The 22,733-nt window shown below is 42.6% G+C and overlaps 1 protein-coding gene across 11 annotated transcripts in view; it reads right to left on the reverse strand.

The window, feature by feature from the left end:
- BCLAF1 (BCL2 associated transcription factor 1) overlaps positions 1-18,287 on the reverse strand; it is a 372,683-nt gene extending 354,396 nt beyond the window's left edge. For 8 of the 11 annotated variants that reach the window (XR_014963044.1, XM_085611511.1, XM_085611510.1 and 5 more), the window contains exon 1: positions 18,211-18,287. The gene's annotated coding sequence lies outside the window, so the exon portion shown is untranslated. Of the gene's footprint in view, positions 1-18,205 lie in introns of all 11 variants that reach the window. The other 3 variants (XM_085611508.1, XM_085611506.1, XM_085611502.1) reach the window with 1 other exon arrangement.
- Positions 18,288-22,733: the final 4,446 nt, after the last annotated feature.

Genomic DNA, 22,733 nt, shown 5'->3' on the forward strand with positions numbered 1-22,733 from the left:
GGGGGGCAGCAGGATAATGCCCCCAGCCAGGGATGGCCCTAGCACTGGTCGCACATGATGCCACAGTCTTTTTTGGCACCCCTCCCCCATTTCCTCCTTCTCCATGAAGTCACTCAGTACCACTCATTAACAATGCACCTCATCTCTCTATAGCACCTTCCTGACAAACATTTCATGTTTTCATAGCGCTACTCATAGTTTACTTACACTCAGTTCTGTGATCTACATAGTACACGTTCTTTGTAGCAGGCACATTAACCCTCTGCACTGTGTGGGTGGTAGGAGTGCCCATGTGAGTGCTCGATGAGTGATGCAACAGTGTGAAAGTAGAGTAAGAGGAGTAACTGTAGGGTGAGTGAGGTGACCATATGAATTTGGGTACGGTTGTAAGTGCAGAGTGGAACGAATTAATGCATGGTTAGTGATGGGCTTGTTTGAGCGAGATTGCAGATTGAGCAGTGAGTGGGACAGATGAGTGAAGTGTCATATGAGTGCAGGGTGAGTAGTGCGCTCATGTGACTGCAGGGTGAGGTACAGGGTGAACAGCGCAAGTGCATTGTGAGTGCAGAGTGATCACTGTGAGTGCAGAGTGAGCAGGTGAATGGTGCAAGTGCATGGTGATCGCTGTGAGTGCAGGGTGAGCGCGAAAGTGAAGGGCGAGAATGAGGATTGAGTTGTCTAAATGCAGGGTGCATTCCCAGACACCTGAAGTAGAGATAAACAATGTTTATTTAGACCAGAAGTCTTTAAAACCATACACAACTTTGGATCCTCATAGTGCAACATAGAATCTTTTTTTAAAAAGAAACACAATACATTTTATCACAATGTACAAAAAATATATAGATCCCTAAAATTCTCATCCATAAAATTCTCACTTTTGGGAGGACATTTTAAAAACAAATTTAAATCAGCATCCCTCTTTTAATTTCTCCCTTATAAAGTCATGTGTTGCTTTCAGGAACTACCCTAAAGCAATAGTATCTAGGGATGACATATCCATAAAAAGACAAGCCGCTTGAGCACGTGAGTTCACCTTATATTTTAAAAATATTGGTCGTAAAAATACTTTTCGGATCGCTAAAATCAATGTGCAATCTAGCAATATATGCAAAATATCATTTCTTACCCCTATACCACATTTACAGATACCATCCATTTGGATCAATGCTACTTTTATTTTTCCATCCGACTTCCAAGGGTTAATACCCACTCGAACCCGTAGAATTTCGTGTCTTAACCATTTGTTAGGCAAAAAGTCCAAATATGGGAAGCGGTACTCCCTTTCCCATGCGCTCCTTACCCAATTAACAGATTTTTTCACCCTCAGATAATCAAGGTTTTGTGATCTAGAGTATTGAAGGCCTTGATCCCTAAGTATTTTCTTTGTAAAGACAATGTCCAAGGACGGCTGCGAGAGGCTCAACTTAAAATGCGCCGCTACGGACTGGAGGGTTTTCCTTACATCCCGTGCCCAACCTAGGCTAGTTATAATTTCTTCTCTACACCATGTTGAAATCTTTTGTGCACGCCTTAACTCCTGGCGTTTCCAGAATCTTAATAAGGACATTTGGGTCTTTACATTCCAGGCTGTTAGCCCAACCTCCATTCTAATTGCTTGAATCATAGCACTACTTGGTAAAGACAGCAGCATTTTTATGGTCTTTCCTTCTACACGATCCAAACCCCTTTTGCCACTCAAATAGAGCACTTCTGCACCATACAGAACTTGCGGGGGGGATCATGGCTTCAAATGCATTTAAGAAGGGTCTATGTGACATGTCGCCATATTCTTTATTACATTTTTTCAGGACACACACTGACGAGGAGGCTTTTGCAACTTGTGCCTCCAGAAGGGTATCCCACTTCAATGTACTGTCAAACCAAAGGCCTAGGTATTTGTATTCCCTTACAATTTCTAGTATAGCTTGTCCTAAAAACCTATTACATTTTTTATTTTGAACTCTCTTCCCAAACTGTAAGACCGTTGTTGTATCCATATTTTCAATTAAAAACTTTGTATCACAGTAATTTTTAAACACATTTAATTTTCTTTGGAGTCACATTTCGGTTTGGTCAAGGATCACAAGATCGTCAGCGTATAAAAGACAGGACACTTTATTTCTATTTATACGCAGACTCGCATGTTTTTCTATTTCAAGCACTGCGGGGAGATCTGCCATAAAAATAGAAAAAAGCAGAGGTGCCATAACGCACCCCTGTCTAAACCATTCTTTACAGATATTTTATGAGGTAATGACCCATTTGTATCTCTAATAACCTGGGCCCAGTTGTCACTGTGTAACTCTTTTAAAATATTCAAAATGCCAGCTGATATTCTATAGTTTTCCAGGACTCCCCAGAGGCTATTCCGATCCACAGAATCAAAAGCCGCCCGGAAATCAACAAAGCAACAGAACAATTTGCAGTTTTGTTCAATCGACTTCCTGGCCATTGCCCACAGGGCAAAGCAATGATCTATTGTGGAGTGACCTTCTTTAAACCCTCGTTGTTCAACTGGCACAATAGATCCCTCTTCTACCCAATCTTTTAATTTGCTTAAAATTATTTCTGCAAAGATATTTTGTCCTATATCTAACAGGTTAATAAGTCTGTAGTTCTTAAGAGCGTATACATCCCCTTTCTTGTGAATCGGCCTGATTATTGCACCCTTGCAATTTGTGGGGATATTCCCCGATTCCAAGATTACTAAAAACATCTTGGGAGAAGAATTCTGCCCACCAAGACTGATTTGAGTTTATTATCATAGCTGGGAGATTGGGCCTGCTGCTCTTGTTAAATTCAGCAACCTTATTGTACTAAGAACGTTTACTATTGAGCAATCAGGTTTTAAGTTCTCTACTAGGCCACTCCAAACCCTTGGTCTCTCCTCATCGATTTCTCTCCCCTGGGGGTATAATTCCTGTAAATAATCTTCCCATACCCCCTCTTCCACTACACAACTCATTGGGGCAGCAGAAGATTCTGTAGCTGATTTTATTAACAACCAGAACTGACGAATATTCTTAGATTCTATTGCCTCCAACAATTTTCCCCAGCATGATTCTTTATGGGCCCTTTTGGCATTACGGATTAGTAAACTTTATTCTCTCTTAATTTTGGCGAGATTTTCAGCCCTTGCCTGGTTACATTTTTTACATAGCCTACATTTTTCTCTCCTTAGTTCTTTTTTCTTATTTAAACAATCTATATTGAACCAATTTCCTTGTTTGGCCTGCCACCTTTCTTTATCCTTGGCTGCTCTTACATCTGTTCTTAATTCTATTGTTATACATTTAACTACTGGATTTATTTTATCAACATACCATGATAGACTTTGGCCGCTCACGCATTCTAACCTAACATTTTGTTGCAGACTAGTTAAGCTTTCTATAAATACATCCGATAACAGAGTAGTTATCCGCCTCGGATATTCCATCTCTTGAAAGATAACTTTGTCACGAGCTGCCTGTGGCGCGATTACCAGCTCTAACTCTATTAAATTATGGTCACTACATTCCGAAGGCCTTATCCTGAAATCTGCTATTAATTCAAAATTCCATGCCAACATGAAAACCTAATCAATAGGGCAATTTTGAGACCCATATTTAAATGTTTTCTTTCCCGGACAGTCTTGAGCTAGCCTGCCATTTAAGCAAAATAGACTTTTTGATGCTAAATAAATTCCCAATTTTGCATCCTCTGTCGATATTTTATTTTTTAGAGAACTCTGCTTTTTTTATGTCATGTGAATCCAAAATTTCTGTGTACCAACAGTCTAACAGTTTTGGGTTTAATTTAGGATTAAAATCTCCCACCAACAAAATTAAATCAGTCCCATACTTATCACAAAATGAATCCAAATCATTCTTAAAATGTCCCAATTCGAGCCCATATTCTTCCTGTGAGCCCCATTGCATATAAACATTTAAAATCAACATATTTTCATATTTTGTCAATAAACGTTGTCAATATCCTACAGGCCAAAAGCCACTTACATGTCACAAATAACTGGGATACCCTAGTCACTAAATTTGCAGATAATAGAATCAATGAGCCGCCTGCAGCGCGGCCACAACTGGATTTTATCGCCGAACGATGGATTTGTTGAAACCCTTCAACTACAGGGGGCTCTCCATAAAGCCTGGTCTCTTGTAAACAGATGATCTCATTATTTTTCGAGAGCTTTTTTAAGACTTCCTGTTTTAGCTGTGTTCCGAGGCCATTTATGTTCCAAGAGACCAATTTTATGCCATGTGGCTGCCCAGTTACCTATTCTACATCGCTCAATAGCCCAGTAAATTCTGTTCCCTCCATATAACGCTGGGAAGGACCTGCCGGGCTTGTACTATAAGCTCCAGTTCTTCCAGGCTTTCATCAAGTCTGAATTATTTATTACTATATTGAAGTTTTCCAACCCATGATCTACTTCATTTCCCGGTAGCTGCACTTGTCTCTTTGCTAGGCCTGCATGGAATCGTAAGAAAGATTTCTGTTGCGGAGCATTAACTTCTGGGACGACTTCTTCTTTAGGCACTAGCCTGATCCCTTCTTTTCGTATCTCCTTCTCTGCATTTATCACTGCTGCTTGGACCAGGTCAGAATAAAACTGTACCCTAGTGAACTCCTTACCATCACTGGTTGCTTGAAAACCCACCTGCCGAAGATCTTTGGATCCTATTCCTCTTAAATTTAGGCAGTGGGCAAATGAGTTAAGAAGGTGGAATCTATTTAATTAAGAATTTTTCTTTGTTTTTTTCCCGCCCCTTCCCATTTTCACTTTTTCGAAGTATAGCCACTTGTTCCCTTTATCCTAGTCTCCTTCCAATCTAGAACCCCTCGGAGGCGGTTGGGTATTATTTCTTGCCCCTTCCTCTGAGCTAATACCTCGTGATAACTTATCATTAGGTAAAGTCATAAGACCTGGATTTCTTTGTATCTTGAGAGGCATTTGGTTTAGATTTTTTAACTCCTTATCCTGATAGTTTTGCTTCCTATTACTGATCTCCTTTTCTAATAACACCCTTACTGGTTTCTCTACACTTATTCTTTTCATTCCTGTTTCTCTCACTACTTCTCTCACAACATTAAGGGGTTCAAACTTAGATAATTGATCATGTACTCCTAATTGATCCTTCTTCTCCCTTCTCTTTTACATTACTCTTATTTTGTCCTTTCTTTGTACGTTTCCTCCTACCATTCTCGCACGTTTCGACAAACCGTATCTTATATGTCCACCCCTTCTCTTTACCAACATCGGCCATCTTGAAACAAACTTCGTGATTGGGAGTTGGTGATTCAACATTAGGGTTAACCATCGGGGGATCAACATTTCCAGCCTCCCCCCCCCCCCCCTCTCCCTTGCCGGGGCTTTCAGTACTGGGTCCAAGACAAGTCTTAACATTGATGGCATTTGCCCCCTGATACCATGTAATTCCCCTTCAGTTTTTAAAATGCCATGGTTTAGCAAAGTCACCTCCATCAGGCCTTGGAGTGATTTTTGTAACGTCAGCATTAGCTCCAGCATTGAAAGAGCTGGTGTTGCTGAGGTTTCCATATTTGACTCTAAGGGTGGATTTTCATCATTAATATCACCAGTATTGATCACATGCCCTGGTCCATTGGTTCCGTGCGAGACCGAACCCTCTGTCTCATTTAATCTTCCATCTGAGGTTAGGGTTGCTTCTTCATTTTTCCTCTGATCCAGTATTTTTGCTTCATCAAGCGACTGTAATAGCAGTCTCAGGGATGAGGAAAGTCGCAGTGACATTATTGCCCCCTTGAATCCTATCAAAGACTGTACTGATTGATAGGCCAGATTTATCGAGTCCACTGTACGGTCGTCAAAGATTAAGGAGGACCCCGCTTTCCACAATTCATACCCTTCTTGTGTTGCCGGGGATTTAGCCGGAGAAAAGACTCTTTTAAAGTGCTTCCAAACGAATTATTTGAGTGAGTTGGATGCTATGCCTCCCTTACTTCCTCCAAGTAGTGTCTCTTTAGAGGCTTTCCCTTTTGAACGCGTTTGGATTTTGGCTCTGCCCCTGGGCCGATCAAATTCCCCCCCAGAGGTGTTTTGATCTCCTGCAGTTGCCCTTTCTTTCTGCACTGGACCCAATACGCTTTTATTTCACCGAGGGGCCATTTAAGCACTTCAAATTGAACTTTGCATGCAGTTTTAATGCCCACGCAATATTGTCCCCAAGACCTGCCCCAATATACCAAACACAGACCTCTGGACGTGGCGGGGGGGGGGGGGGGGGTGACGTGACAAAAACTTGATTTAATTACTAACAATTGACGAGTTTTTTTTCCCCCAATTACCTCTGTTGTGCCTTGTACTTATGCCGTGCACTTCTTCACCCTACATCCAACATCCAATACAGTCAGACAATGAAGAACAGTGAAGAAAGTTCCTCCTCGCACATCAGCTACAAGTATTAAACTGTATAGAGCTTGTGTGGGGTCTAATTCAGATCGCTCCTCCAGAAGGCGCCTTCCACGCTAATTTCGCCTTTCCTCCACCGCGCTTAAGGCGCGCTCTCTCCTTTCCCCCTCCCCTTCACTTCAATCCCCTGCTGAGCGAGGACTCGCACTGCGCTGCAGGGGGGGTGGGTGGAGGACGAGCTAATAACGCCGTGGACCAGCAGGGGGTTAACTCAACACTCAGCAGTCTTTTGTACAGACTCTTGCAAGCACGCGTAGGACGCGTTTAGGCTCTGGCTCCTGATCCTGCTCCCGGCTCGCTTCGATGTCGACATCAGGGTCACCAGTCATGTTCACGCAGTACGGCAATATGGCAACAACAGCGGTTGTCAGTGGCTTTCAGAGATGCAAGAATATTAAGTAGCTGCCATGTTTTAGGTGGATTCATCAAATGATGCCATCAATATCACCAAATGAACTCGCATTTCTTTCTCCTTTTAATCTCTGCTTGGTGCTCCACTGCGCCTTTCTGCTGTTCCCTGCTGCCTTCACCGGGCGCCAAAACCTCCTTTCCCGTCCACCACCACCATCAGCCCCTTCCGCCTGTTCGCATCTGCGTCACCACCGGGGATTTCGGCCGGAGGTTTTTAGGCGGGGATGTGGGTCCTGGTGAATCTGGGCCCTGGGGGCCTTTGCCAACTCCAGGGACTTTTATTTGCGGCAGCTTTCCGTTAAGCTGCGGCCGGCGTCTGTGCTGGAGAGTAAAATGCTGCGCTATGCTGTGGCAAAAACGAAAACACGGCTTCCTGACACTCCAACGAAAACAAGGGTCCTTCGGCACGGACTCTCCGACCTGCCCCCTTAAAGCGCTGCTATTATAAAAAAGCAGGGATCGAGTATGGAGGAAATAAATAATGTGCTGACCCTGCAACAAACTTCCAGTCTTATTATTAGGGTTGCCAGCTCATTATTTTGATATCCCAGACGGTAGAAAAATAAGCAGTCACCTAACGCTGTATTTTCAGCACTCAGGGGTGGGGAATTCATATCACCCGACGCCCGAGACATGCTGATTTCTGTCAGGGGCAAGAAGATTTAATGTCTATTTTGTCCGACGGACAACTAGACATTAAATCAAAGTAAATGGCGATGGCCCTACTCGGCCCCGCCCCTAGAGCTATCGGCTCGGTGAGGGGCCGTTAGTTCTCTGTCAGATGCAACTTCTCTTCCACTACTGGTTGTAGTTTCTGTACGCAGGCATAGCTCTTGTGTACGCACAAGAACAATGGTCTGCCTATGACTGCTCCACAAGTCTAATGCCATAGTATGTGTGATGCCACTGGATGCCGAATACAGAACTTACAATTTATTTACCTTGTCGGTAGGATTTTAAAAACACGTTTTTTTGTTTTCCTAGCAGCCAATGTCTGTGTGGCTAGTGCTGAAAAGTGGCCACTTTTGCTCTGCAAGCACAAGTAGGGGAAAGAGGCGTTAGAAAGAGAATAAAACCGGGATGAGCAAGGAGAGGGGTCTTTAAGAGCGTAGTGTCTGCATTTTTTTGTTTGTTTACTAATTGCCACAAAAATATACAAGAATGGGAGTATTGTTTTCTATCCGACAAAAAAACAGTTGGAGATAAAAGGAATGTGGAGCCGCTGATCTCCTCCTATAGGTTGAAACAGCCCCAACCGTATGCCCTGTGGAACTTGCCACATGGGATACGTAGGTTTTGGTTTTTATTACGTTATGACTTAATCCCTCTTAACGTGTTGCTGTCCAAATGGCATGGCACTTCACCGTTGTGCAATCTATGTAAATTAAATAACCAGGACTGTATGCATGTACTTTTGATTTGTCCTATGTTACGTAGCTTGCGCAAGCGATGGCTTAAAGTAATCTGTCTACGCCTCAGCATTGTCACTTTACAAGATTTTCTTCATGCACTTTATTGCCCACCAAATGAAATGTTCTGTGCTTATGTTTTTAACTTTTTTAAAGGATTTTTAGCTATTTATTAAATTTTCTGGAAGATTGTGCCGGCCCGGCCTTGTGGGACTGATGGCTTGCAGTGTACCTATCACGGTTCGAATACTATGTTTTTATAATTCTTGTACTTTTGATGACTGTGTTGCTTTGTCTGTACATGTTTATGTGGCCCTCTTTGAGAGCCAAAACATAATAAATAAATTTGAATTTAAATTTGAAAATTTACAAGAATGAACTCCATAGTAAAGGTATTTTAACTTACAATAAGAACGCAATACAATATGGGCTGAGCCACGGAAAATTCTTTCTTCCTTCGGTTTTGTTGTCCGTTTTCTCTTTTTCCTTTGGTGCAACAATTCGAAAGTGTGGTGACGATTGCTAATGCAGGATAGTGAGTTTGTATTTACAAACATTATCTACTGGTGCGCCCGGAAGCAGTCCTGCGTGGGTAGCGCTGAAGAGGGCTGTCTCATCCGGTGTGCGGTGTCCCGTTTGGCTCAGATTCTCTCCTGTTCTGGCCATGGCGGCTTTGTTAGGGTTGGAGCAGTCGGCTGAGGCCGTGCCAAAGAGGGCAGTGGAGTTGGATGGTGCTTTAGGTTCCAAGAGACCCCGAATAGCCGCCAGGAGGGCATACACCTTGTGATTCAGGTGCTGAAAGGTGAGCTTGTGTTCGGGAGAGGCGCTGCCAAATTTTCAGTGTGCTTAGGCATTACAGTTTCAAATTTCCAGGGTATTTAAATTTGACGTAGTGTTATTTTATGTGTGCAATTTAAGAGTTATGCTTTTAGCTCTTTTTCATTGCCTATGTTTGACAGATCAGTGGTTTCAGTTTACTTCTGAGTGACAATCTACTGTCAAATGCTTTTACCCTGGACAAAGATTCTGTTTGATCTTTGATATGAATAAATATGTGGCCATGTCCATGATGAGAATGGGCTGTGGAAAGATTTGTGAACACTCCCAAATGCATAATTTTGTGGGTGTGCAAAAACTTCCCAGGGCATACCGACCCTGAAATACCCTCCTGAAACACCCTCTTCTCACACCTCAGAAAATATTCACAAGAAAAGGCAGGTGTAGATGAATCTTTTTACAAGTGCACATCTACACTTTGAGCCTAACAACCTGAAAAGCTGTGCTATTTGCGAACCAAAGTTGAAATAGGCATTGGCAAACTAGAGATCCTAAACAGCCAGACACTAGGGGTGTCCAACATGTGGCAAAGAGGGCCAAACCCATACTATATTTTCAGGATTATCACATAAAATATCAAATACCAATTTAATCTCATTAGAACTAATTTGAATATTTATTGGTAATTTTGAAAGTCTGGCCATGGATTCTGACCTGCCCTTGTGGACCTATGCTGGATATCATTGCCACCTAATGTAATACTTCCTTGGAACCCTTTCCCTTCTGCAACATTCATTTGTATTTCTTATACATTTGTAGAATGTCCTTCCTTAGAACAGAAAATGAGTGGCTTCTTTCAGCCTTTTCTAGAAATCCATGGATATCTTTGCGGGCAGTATCTCTGCTCCAGTCAGGGCCAAGTTAGGCATATGTTATGCAAACCTTTCCTGTTAAGCACTGCCTATCAATGGGACGTATTTGGGTCTATCTATAGGAGGTGTGCTTACGTCTGCACGGAGGGTATGTCTCTATGGGTGTGGTCCTGCATGGGGTTGTGTGTCTTTCCATTAAGTGATGTATGAGTCTATGCATCTGCAGTGTAGCTATGTATCTGTGCTATGGTGGTGTTTGAGTGTGCAGTGGGTGGGTTTGTCTGTCCCAGAGTGTGTGTCATTGCAGTTGGGTTGTGTGTATGAGCAGTGAGTATGTCAGTATGGCAAGATGAAATGGGAAGAACTAATTAGGCTGGAAGGAGGCCAGCCGTTTCTTGACAGAAAGCACCTCCCCAACTGCACAGCATTTCTCATCCATTTATTTTTTACTGCAACACTGAGGTACTCCATCTTCATTTTGGCTTCAGAATATTGTGCTACCAGAATATTATATACAAAATATTGAGCATCAACATTTGGAGAGGGTAATTGGTAAGTAAAGATTTACTATTCCTAACTACAGACTTTATATTTTGGTTCTCAATATTTTGACAGCATGATGTTTCTGCAGTAGATATTTCCACATACAACCAACATGGATGGATTTGCAAATATGCTGCTGCTTGTGATTTGGACCAGTATATCCAAGCTCCCATACCTGAAGTCAGTTATTCGAGACCCTTCCAAGATACTATGGAGGAAGCTTTTCACAACTTCAAAGAATGTCTTAGAGCAGTCACAACTTGGATGGATGCAAATAGTTTAAAACAAAATTCTGACAAAAGATTTGGGTTTTACCAAAATGGCCCCTGCCACCTTCTATCTGGTGGTGGCCTGCCGAACACCTGTCCTAATCATACCAAATCTGCTAGAAATGAGTGCATCATCTTTGACTCCACCCTCTTTTACGTCTCAAATTAAACATATTTTGTCTGTCTGCCTTATGAAGATGAAAATGATAAAGCAGTTTCTTGATCTTGTTCCTGAAGAGACAAGGAAAACAGTAGTTCATTCTTTAATTTTGTCCCATCTGGACTACTTTAACAGTTTCTACCTTGGTCTTCCTGCATATTTGATACACTGACTTCAGCCAATTCAAAATGCAGCGGCACGACTAATCAGGAGAGTGCCGAGGTGCCATATTATCTCTCCATATTTGAGACATCTGCACTGGCTTCCAGTGGTATAGCATATCAACTTCAAAACTCTAATGTTGGCTTTCAGCACTTATCATGGTGAGGCCCCATGTTATCTGCAGAATAGACTGTCTCTGTATACTCAAAAGAGGGCACTTAGATCCAACAATAGTCACCTTCTGTGGATTCCAAAATTTCAGAAGTCTCATTGTGGAGGCAACCCCTTTACTGTACACACGGTAACATTACTGACAGTCTTCCTTTTCAGTTACGGTTAACTGACTGTCAGCCTTTTAAAGGCAACTTAAAATTTGGCTATTTGACTCTGTTTAGTTTCTTGTTATTTTGGCCTGCCTTTACTGTCTGCTAGAGCGCTGGGACGCTACCTTGGAACCAGCTGTGGGCTTTAACAAGTGTCATTTGATTGATTCATTGAAGATCATTTATTGTTGTGTTTCAGTACTTAAAGGAGAGTATCGCTTTTCTCAGCAATAAAGTCAAGTTTACTTTAACATGTTTGCAAACCATTGATATCACTGGTCAGTTATATTAAAACAAAAATCCATTAATGGCTCTGTGTCTTCCTACATTATTGATTTGGGAATCAGTGGGACAAGTTGATTGTCTTACAGGACATGTAGATTTGTTTTGCATTTTGTCCCATGGACAAGAAGATTTTAAAATTTCCACACCCCTGAGCACTTATCTGTGCATACTTCGAAAAGCAAATATAAATAAAAAGCACTTTTAATTGTGTTCTAGGACTGCCTGAATGATCTAATTAAAGGGAAGAAAGACAGAGGTCACATTACAAATGAATACATACTTTTTGTTTTATTTATAACCCTATTTAGTGTCAAGACGAGGTCTTTGCAGACTCTTTAAACAACACATGGCTGGCATTTTTAGGTCGAGCCTGGCGGCAGCGCGCATACACTGCTCGCTCTGCGAGACATGCTGTATTAGGGTATGTTGTTGAAGCATCTCCCACTCTCAGCCCATATTGGTCATTGGCCTGGTGTCATTGTCCTCCTTAAATAGTGGCTTCAAATTCATAAATGGGCTTGTTAGTCCCGCCTTTGTACCCCCTTGTCTCAATTTGTTAAGGCCCATAACGACTGGACCTTTCACTTGGCTGGTTACACGGCCTGCTTTATCTAGGGGGTGAGCACTATTTTTGCTATTGGCACTGATGGGGACAATGGCGGCTGCTTTTTGGGGAATTTGCATAATGATCGCGGCGCCCGCTTTAGGGACACTGCGATCATTTTCAATTGTATTCATTTTTCATGTTGAGCGCGGTGTCCACTTCTGGGACATCGCACTCAGTTTGATTTTTTTCTTATTGTCATAGTGAGCGTGGTACCCACTTCAGGGACACCGTGCTCCATTTGTTTATTTTATTTTTTTACTGAGCGCTGCGCCACTTCAAGGACCCCACGCTCGTTTTCTTTTTTAGGTCGAGGACTACCGGTCTGCCGAAGGCAGAACCGGAAGTCGAGATTTAATGTTTCCTAGAGTGGCTTCTTAGCCCGCCTCTCTTTTTGCCTCTCCTCCATTGGCTGGCTTCCTAAACGGAGGCCAGCCATTGGAGGAGAGAGCCGTCCCTCCAAATAGGCTCCGTCTTTTTCAGATTCGGGGGCGTGTTCCTTGCTGTTCTTTCCACTTTTTAGCCACGCCCTTTTTAGAACAGCAGGAACACGCCCCCGAAGCCGAAAAAGTTTTGAAGCTTCCATCCGCCATTTTGTAGCTATCGTCTGGCCGTGAGGATCTTGTTTTACTCTGATGTCGAAAGCAGCGGAATTCTTCGCCTGGTTTCCATGGGAGTGCAGTAATCCTCTCCGTGGCGAGGTGATAAGATTTCACCGGGTTCTCGGTGGCTGGAGGTGGGTAGACTTTGCCCGCTCGTGCACAGGCCCGGGGCGCGGCAGATTCTGAAGTACACACCCTGCGCTTTGCGTCTCGGGCCCCAGCCCTTCACTCGCAAATACAATTGAACAAACCTTGTAATGAGACTTAACGGGATGATTTCTAAAAGTTAAAACCTAGAGTCAAGAAGAGCTGGTCCCAAAAGAAGTTTGTATTTATAGCGTCCGCGCCAGATGGTTAGTTAGGCGTGTATTGCGGCAGAAAGGAAGGCAAGCGCTATACTTCTGCGAGGGCAGGATCTGAAGCTGGGGAGAGGCAGTGCAAATTGTCTAAAGTATTGGAGTTTGCAGTATTTCTTTCAAACGGGCCCCTAGAATTAGGTTCTGACGTCTCTGCATTTCTTGCTGGGGTCAGAGATGTAGTCGCCGATCTTTTTAGTATCGTTGTCGCACCATTTTGGTGAAAAAAAATGAAACGTTTTGGAAAGCTGGTTTCAAAAGGAGCAACCAGCGGAATTCTTCGCCTGGTTTCCATGGGAGTGCAGTAATGCTCTCCGTGGCGAGGTGATAAGATTTCACCGGGTTCTCGGTGGCTGGAGGTGGGTAGACTTTGCCCGCTCGTGCACAGGCCCGGGGCGCGGCAGATTCTGAAGTACACACCCTGCGCGTTGCGTCTCGGGCCCCAGCCCTTCACTCGCAAATACAATTGAACAAACCTTGTAATGAGACTTAACGGGAGGATTTCTAAAAGTTAAAACCTAGAGTCAAGCAGAGCTGGGCCCAAACAAAGTTTGTATTTATAGCGTCCGCGCCACATGGTTAGTTAGGCGTGTATTGCGGCAGAAAGGAAGGCAAGCGCTATACTTCTGCGAGGGCAGGATCTGAAGCTGGGGAGAGGCAGTGCAAATTGTCTAAAGTATTGGAGTTTGCAGTATTTCTTTCAAACGGGCCCCTAGAATTAGGTTCTGACGTCTCTGCATTTCTTGCTGGGGTCGCCGATCTTTTTAGTATCGTTGTCCCACCATTTTGGTGAAAAAAAATGAAACGTTTTGGAAAGCTGGCTTCAAAAGGAGCAAGGTCTATAGATATACCCTCTTACCTTGCAGTGTGGTGACGGATGTACCATAAAAGAGTAGAAAACATGAAGCCAGTAGCGCGAGGACATCCCCCCCCCCCCCCACCAGGAATGTTCTGAGCCTTCCTTGAAAAACATTTGTACAATTCTGAGGGTTGCTCTTTGGCAGTACTTTGGATGACAGAATTTTAGGGACTGGGCCAGAAAGCTGTGCTCTTCAGAGGATACAGGACGCTGCTCTCCAATGCCTGATACTGCTCAGAAGAAGAAACGTGGGTGCTTCTAACCAGGATTCATTTTTGACCAAAAACGCACAAACCCATATCCTTTCAAAAGGTTACCCTTTAAGGTACCTTGAAAGTTTGAGCGAGAACTTTAAACCGATCAATGCCATCACAAGGAGATGTTATTCTCCTGTCAGGAAAGAGCTGAACTTAAAAATGCCTGCCTTTCTAAATCACTAATTCACACTCTCTAACTCACTACCTCACTCTCTCTCTCAAATACACTAAGTCACTTACACTCACTCTTTCACTACCTCACTCTATCTCACTACTTCACTACATCACTCTCCTGTTTCTATCTTAATACCGCACAACATCCCTCACTCTCTCTTTCACTACCTCAATCTTTCTCACTACCTCACAACATCACTCACTGTTTCTATCTCACTACGTCAGAAAATACCTCTCACTCTCTAACTCACTCTTTCACTACCTCACACTCTATCTACCTCACTCTCTCTCACTACATAACTCTCTATACATCACTACTCCCCTCTATCTATATCACTATCTCACTACTTCTCTCTCTAAAAAGATCACTACCTCACTCTCTCACTACCTCACTCTCTATATCACAACTTCACTCTCTCTCTAACTCATTACATCACTCACTCTCTATCTCTCTACCTCACTCTTTCTATCTCACTAACTCACTTTCACTGTCTCTTTCACTACCTCTCTCTATCTCACTACATCACAACACCACTCTGCTTACATCTCACTACCTCACAACTTCTCTCTCTCAAAACATCACTACCTCACTCTCTAGCTCACAACCTCACAACTTCACTCTCTCTCACTCGCTACCTCAATCACTCTCTATCTCACTACCTCACTTTTTCTATCTCACTAACTCACTTTCACTACCTCTCTCTCTCACTACATCACATCACTCTATGCTTATATATCACTACATCATAACATCCCTCTCCCTCACTACCTCACTCTTTCACTACCTCACTCTTTCACTACCTCACTCTCTATCTACCTCACTCTCTCTCACTACCTCACTCTCGATTTCAATACCTCTCTCTCTCTCTCACTACCTCACTCTCTCTCTGCTAATGCAATAGGTATCACATATGCAAAAAAAAAGCTAATGCCAATAGAAATGACAATGCCATTTATTTAGGGATACAAAAATGATAAAAAAAATAATGAGCAATACCAATAGCTCTACCTATAATATTGCCGAGACCATTGCATTGTAAATGCTTGTTTTAATTTAACACTCAGCATGGCGCCCGCTTCAAGGACACCGCGCTCAGTGTTAAAGTTGAGAGGAAAAAAAAGAAACCAAGCGCGTTGTCCTTGAAGTGGGGTCGCACTCAGGTTTAAAGTTAAACAAATATTTGCAATGCAATAGATCTCGCATTTACGAGGGTTTAAACTAATGTCATTTACAATGCCTATAGCTTAAACTCACGTAAATGCGAGACCTATTGCATTGCAAATACTTGTTTTTTTGGCAACCCTACTTATATTCCTTTTCATGAAATGCATTCTCACACTACAGCAGTAAATGTAAAGTACAAATGTAAGGAATAGGCAGAGTGGGGGCCCAGGTGGTCCTGGAACCAGAAAAAAATTAAGCCCCGGAAACCAGTTTATAAAAGGTATGTAAATGGTTTTTAAAGACCTGTGAAAAACTTGGGCGTGCCGGAGATAAGACTCCAGACACTGCCCAGCCCAGACCCCAGCAGCACGTACTGCAACTGCCCGGGCTGAGACGCACGACAGGGGGGGGTGGGCTGAAGCCCTTTCAGTCCAATGGGCGTTGCGTGCCTGCCTACTATGAATTTTGTATTCTGTATTTAGGACCTCTTATTTATATATGCTGGTTTCTTTGTATAGGACAAATTATGCTACATATGAGTATTTTCCAAGGGTGTAGATATACCGGTTTACAAAATAAATAGTAAACCTATGTCAGGGCTTAGAAAGCCAACGCACCACTGTAGAAGATTTAGAAGTGTTTATATTTAGTGCATCATTATCGACATGCAGAATACATTTTCACACTTGATTACAAATGTATATACTGATATAGTACTTGAAACAAATTCTCAATGTGAAGAAGTGTGTTTTTCTGACATATGTCAACTAGGCCTCAGTTTAGACATGAACGCCATCTTTGCCAAGATGGAATCCACCCAGGTAATTCATGTTTCTCCAACCCCCCCCCCCCCACCCCATCCTCGAGCCCAGGTCTTCCTTGTAATTTCTGCAGCCGAGTCAAGCTGAGATGTGTTGGTTTAATTGCACTGTTATTGTTATTCTGCTGTCGATGATCTTTCAATCACAACCCAAAACATTTCCAAGGTCCTGCCGATGGTTCACTGTAGCCTATTCATATAACACGCCGTTGTTCAGGTACATAGTTTTGTTCACATCGCCTGACGACAAAAGCACAGCGGGTACCAAATAATTATTCATGTAGTGGGTTAGTGCTTAGACGGTACGGCAATATGACCCCCCCCCCCCCCATCAGCTCTGAGTTGCTGATGAAATGCTACAACTGCTCACACCAAAGTGAGTCAGCAGATTTTAAAATTGCATGTGAAAACAATGTATAGAAACCCTCAGTTTGGGGGAGAGCCAGAACACTTTCCTGTTCTACTAGGGATGCTGCCTATTACTTTCCCCAGTTTTTAATACCCACTTGGGACTCTGAAAAAAATTCGGATTTTAGCATTCAATGTATAATTTCCATTCAGAGCCTTCATGGCACTGATTCAGTACCCCTACGTTTTAGTTATTCCATAATAAAACCCTTTAATTTTTCCATTGATCGAGCATTCAGTTGAATTGGATCATTTGTTACATTTACTGTACTTTCTGATGTATTGATAAGTGTCTTAAAGCAGGGACACAGTGCGTCACGCAATGAAGGATTAACTCCGTCTCCGATCCAGTGAATGTGGATTCTGGGTAATGTAAAATTGCGGGGTGACTAAACTTTTGAGGTTTTCAGCACCCACATATGCGGGGCATTCTGGTGAGCCATAATCACCGGGTTTAGGCTCAGACGGTGTCAAAGCAATTCAAAAAGAGGCATACGAATGGAGCAAAAGAATCAGAATGGACAAAGATGATTAGTGTATCAATTGCAAATGAAATCCCTAAAGACTCTAAGAGGGTCACCGTAAACAGACATGTGAGAAGAGACCACCTCAGGATGAGAGCCACAAAGAGAGAGGGGCGAGGGCACCCGCTTACAAACAACTACCACGGCAAAATGATTGAGTTTCCAGCCTCACTGTGTGCTGATAGGTCGCAGTGATACCTGCTTAAAACGTCCATCAACGGGTTAATAATCTAAGAGGAGGACCAAAAGGGAGAGTCACGAAGGGCTCTTTCAAGTACTATCATGTAAAATCAGATCATCAATGTAGGAAGAGGGGAACTAATCCAGAGTACACCGTCTTGCAGAGGCAAACCAACCGCCCAGAGCCTATCCCAAGCAACACACCTTAGAGAAAAATGTGCAGTTTAGACGAGCCGAAAAAAGCAGCAATGGGTACAGAAAAATGAACGACGACAACCGACAATAAACATGGTCTTCACCTACATCGGCAACAAAGACCGTCCATATAGGAACATGGGATCTTGAGTTACACTGTTAACGTCTAACAGCACCCGTCACTCTCCCTAGCGCCGCGCGCACCTGCACAAACTTCAGCTACGGTCACTCCAGGTAGCAGTGCAACGTTTGAGGCCAGAGGCGTACCTCACAGCCCGCGAGACAAACAGGAAGGGGGCGCGTGCGCGCGCGCCACAATTCTCAACCAACCGTCTCCAGCCGCTCGCACCGGCAGTACGGCCCTCTCATCCACCCCTTTACGTTTTTGTAAAATCCCATTACCTCACCTGCAGCCACATTTAAGCAAGTCAAGCTCCACTATGCCCGATACTGCTGTCATCCATCCCTGTCGATTCTTCGGCGTACTGCACATGCGTGCGCATGCACGAGGGTAGTCTTGCACTTGCGCAAGAGTAACTGGATGACGTCACAAGTATAGCCCGATTACTTCTTTCACCGATTCGGCAAGGATCAGGCTGTCTGCTGACCCGGAAGTGAAGCAAAGCTGTTGATCCAATCAGTAGTACCCGTGTACTGCAGGGAGTTCGTATGTGTTACGTGCGAGCCTACCTTAAGATTCACAAGTCGTATCCTCTGGCAGGTCTGATGTGTTTTTTGGCAACTGCGCGTTGCTGTGTCACTTTGGCAGATTAAAGTTTGTGAATATAGGTTCAAAAATCACAGTACGCCAAATGATTTTGACTAATATGACCAGGCAGGCAAATGAGCCTATATATCAAATAACGGATATAGTGTATATGACAAGATATATAACAATGTGTAACGTAAATCTGATATTGTTGTAACGCGCTCTCATTGCTTGGTGCCAAAATCGAGCTATATTAAAAGAAATTTAATAAATGCCTCATATTACTGATGGAGCAGGTAAAACAAAATGTTGTATACCTCCTCTAAATTGCATGAAATGAATTACGTAATCATTCTAAATCTAACTTGCACTAACTGGTTTGCAGTGAAATTTACTAATCAACCTTTACACCTTGATAAACACGAGATACACGTGGGACTAAAATGCTAATTAGAATTAATTCATTCATTATGGTACGCAAACTAACTTTAGATTGTGGTGAAATAGAAAATTGCATGATTTATGTTGCTTTGTGATTGTTTGCGCTTCCTGGATTACAAAATGGTGAGTATTATCGCTTTAAATGTTGCCACAGCTAGGAAAATACTAATATATAATGATATTAGTGTGGGTTTAAACATTAGCATCTTCATTTCCATATTCTAATTACTGTTATGTCTATTTTTGCTTAAGTTGGCATTCGGGCCTAAAAGGCCGCAGTACCCAAGATGGAGTCTCTACAAAGACAGCCACCATGTGAGAGCGATGGTTTCTGCGCAGAATCGGAGGGCTATGGAGATCTCAAAATTACCTCAGATCTGTGACACCGTGTTCCTTGTCAAGGATGAACGTGTTTGTCTGCCAACTGACGAGGCTGTGAGAACAGTGCAAGGGACAATACAGAACCTGTGGAGAAATGTCTTTTCTTATTCTAAACGTTACATTTGCAACTTTCGCCCGGGAGAAAAAGGAAATTATACAAATTGCACCTTCCTATGCCAAGTCTCATGGAGAACCAGTTTACCATGGGAAACTTTAGAAAAACTCTCAGATAACCCCAAACTGTCCAATCAGAACATTTCTCTACCCCTAAATTGTTGCACATTAGCATGAAGTAATAGGGAAAAAGGGTATAAAAAGTCAACATCCGCTAAAGGGGGGTGGACATCGGGTTGATCTTTCATGAGGTTGGGTCTGCATTGAGTTGGTGAAGATTTCCATGGTTTGCCTAGGGTTTCTTTGATTTTCGGGAAGTTATTTCATCTGATGGTTTGATCTTTGCTGGGGTCGGACAGTTCATCCCGGATATTGTACCAGAGAATGCAGATAACTCTCTGTTTATTCAGAAGGTCGCAGACACTTGGTAATTGGTAACTAATTAAATGCGCTTACTAAATTTATGCTTATTTACTAAATGTCTGATTTCTCTTTGAAAATAAACTGACCTTATATTATGATCTGTAGTGCATAAATGCTAATGCGGAGACAATTATGATTAGATAAACAAAAATTGAATTAATAAGGAATGAGTTTGTGGTTCTTTAATTAATTACCGAAAATAATCAAATGTTTCCTAGGCTTTAATTGTGTTTTAGCTGGTTCTAATTCACCATCAACCAGTCCAACTAATTGGTCCATCGACCAAGTGGTGGAGTGCCTTGATGTTAAGGTCAGGATTCGGTAGGTACATATGTATGAAATGAATATCATGTAAAGAAAATTAATCCTGATAGGTAATAAGGTACCCACATGTCCAGTGCTTTTTATCCTATGTACGGATTCAAATGAGACGAATGTGTGTAGGTGTTATCGGCCCCACCAATGAATGAATGTATGAATTAGTTGTTGTGATTACGAATCTGTGACATAGGGAGAATATGTACATTTTGCCTGTGGAGCTGCATCAGATTTCATGGTAGCAGATTGATGGTTTTATTGCATTGGTTTGGTGATTATCGATTTATGTTTAACAATTCAATTCAAATAGCTTTATTGCGGTTGAATTTACCATAAAAGCACATAACAGAAAATAAGCAAAACGAAAAAACAAACAATTTGTTTCATGATAGCAGTTGCACAACATTTACAAGGTTTAAAAACAATTGATCCTTTAAAAATATAAATAATTCCATTATTTTTTAAAAAAATATCATAGCAATACAATCCTAAAAAAAACTAAAAAAATATTTCTTGCTCTCTTAAATTCAATTTGGCTAGTCTTAAGTTAAAATAACATTATTGATCAAATTCCTTCGAGCAATCCACATTGAGTGTAGGAATTTGGCTACTGTACAGATAATTAGTGGATTGGTGTCTGTTTTTAGTATCCTAAAAAAGGCCAAATAATGTTTTATGCCCAGGTTCTTGCACAACTGTATTATCCATGGCTTCCTGATATAAGCATAGGCAGGACAGAATAGAATTACATGGACAGGGGTTTCATCCTCCGTAGTGCAGCCAGGGCAGGGTCGTACAACTCCCCCCTTCCACCTATCAGATACGCAGTAGAATGGCAGTGTGTCATATCTAAACTGTAAATACAGTTTCTTGGCTAGTGTTGGTTGAATTGAATCAATCGCAGGCTCAAAGCTATAAATGGATTTTACATCCAGAAAATTATCAGTTAAGCTTGAGGATTTTACTGAGCGAAAATGGTTACTTAGGTTATTTTCCCTGACCACACTATTCAGAAACTTCTTTGGAATAGCTGTGCAGGAAGCTTCAGGATTAAACCAGAGTTCCTCAAAGCCATTCGAAATAAATGACTGCTTTACAAAGGCTAGCCAGGGGATCCTTCCGGAACCAATAGAAGCCATGACAATTTGGAGTTCCTCCCTGTAGCTCATCAACTCCGGTGTGCTCCAGAGACGCTTCCAGTAAAGTAGCGGTCGAATGGCAATAGCGTCTGCAATTGGAGAAACATTAAGATCAAGTCTTAGTGGGAGTAGAGGGGTGCTTTTAGGGAGGTCCAATAATTGTCTAAGAAAGTTGTTTTCAGTTATAGATAGGGTACTTATTTGTGTATGACCCCAAAGTTCTGCCCCGTAGAGAGAGGAGGCCCTAGCTTTCACTTTGAAAATTTCAAGCGGGGCACTAACTATTTTTAGTGTACAACTCTTCTGTACTTTGAGAATGCCCCCTGCTACTTGTGTTAGTCTTAAATTAGACTTTGCCACTTGAGGACCCCAACACATTTTATCATTTAAGGTCACACCCAGATATTCAAATGTTGAAACCCTTTCAAGAGGTCTACCGCCCATTGTTGGGTGGGGGCAGTTAACAGTTTTTGCATTAAAAGCCATGTACTTAGTCTTGTCAATGTTAATCACCAGGTTTCTTTTTAGACAGAAGTTGGAGAATTGGTCTAACACGCGCTGCATCCCCATAGGAGATTTTGAAAGCAGAAGCGTGTCATCCGCAAACATTAAGGCGGGAAATTTACGGGCGCCTATTTTGGGGGAGTCTATATCTTTTACGGCCATAAGGTCTTCGATAAGCCCGTTGAGAAAGAGAGAGAATAAGGTAGGAGCAAGGACACAGCCCTGCCTCACACCTTTCTCAATCGGAAAGGCTCCAGTTAACTGTCCTTGTTTACCGAAGCGTACCTTTGCAAAGGTACCAGCATGTAAGATTTTAAGCTGGTGGCATAAATAGGGTGGAACCCCCATTGATAATAAGATGGACCATAATTGTTCTCTATCCACCATGTCGAAAGCAGATTTTAAATCGACAAAAGTGAGGTAGAGACTACCCCCTTCCAAGGCCACATGCTTCCAGTATATCACTTGTAGCCGAAATAATTGATCAATTGTTGAGGTTTTCGCCCGAAATCCCGCCTGAAGTGGCGTCAGAATGTTATTGTCACTAGACCAGCTCTCCAAACGTTGTAACAAGACCCTGGCGTAAATTTTTTGTGTAGCATCGATGAGGCTAATCGGCCTATAATTGGAGGGTTGGAGCGGAGAGCCCTTCTTATATATTGGGATGATCTCCGCCCCAAGCCAAGTACTAGGCAAAGGTTGCCCCTCCAAGATTGCGTTGAATAAAACCAGAAGATAAGGGGCCCAGACTGATGGTTCTTCTCTGAATAGATCACCTGGGATGCGATCGAGCCCCGGAGCTTTATTGGGCTGGATCCTAAGTATTGCCATCTTTACTTCGGCCAATGAAATTTTTTGCGTAGGCAGAATGGGGATCACAACCAGAGGACTCTGCGGAGCC

Source organism: Triturus cristatus, chromosome 6 (genome assembly GCF_964204655.1).
Source record: "Triturus cristatus chromosome 6, aTriCri1.1, whole genome shotgun sequence".
Lineage (NCBI taxonomy): Eukaryota > Metazoa > Chordata > Amphibia > Caudata > Salamandridae > Triturus > Triturus cristatus.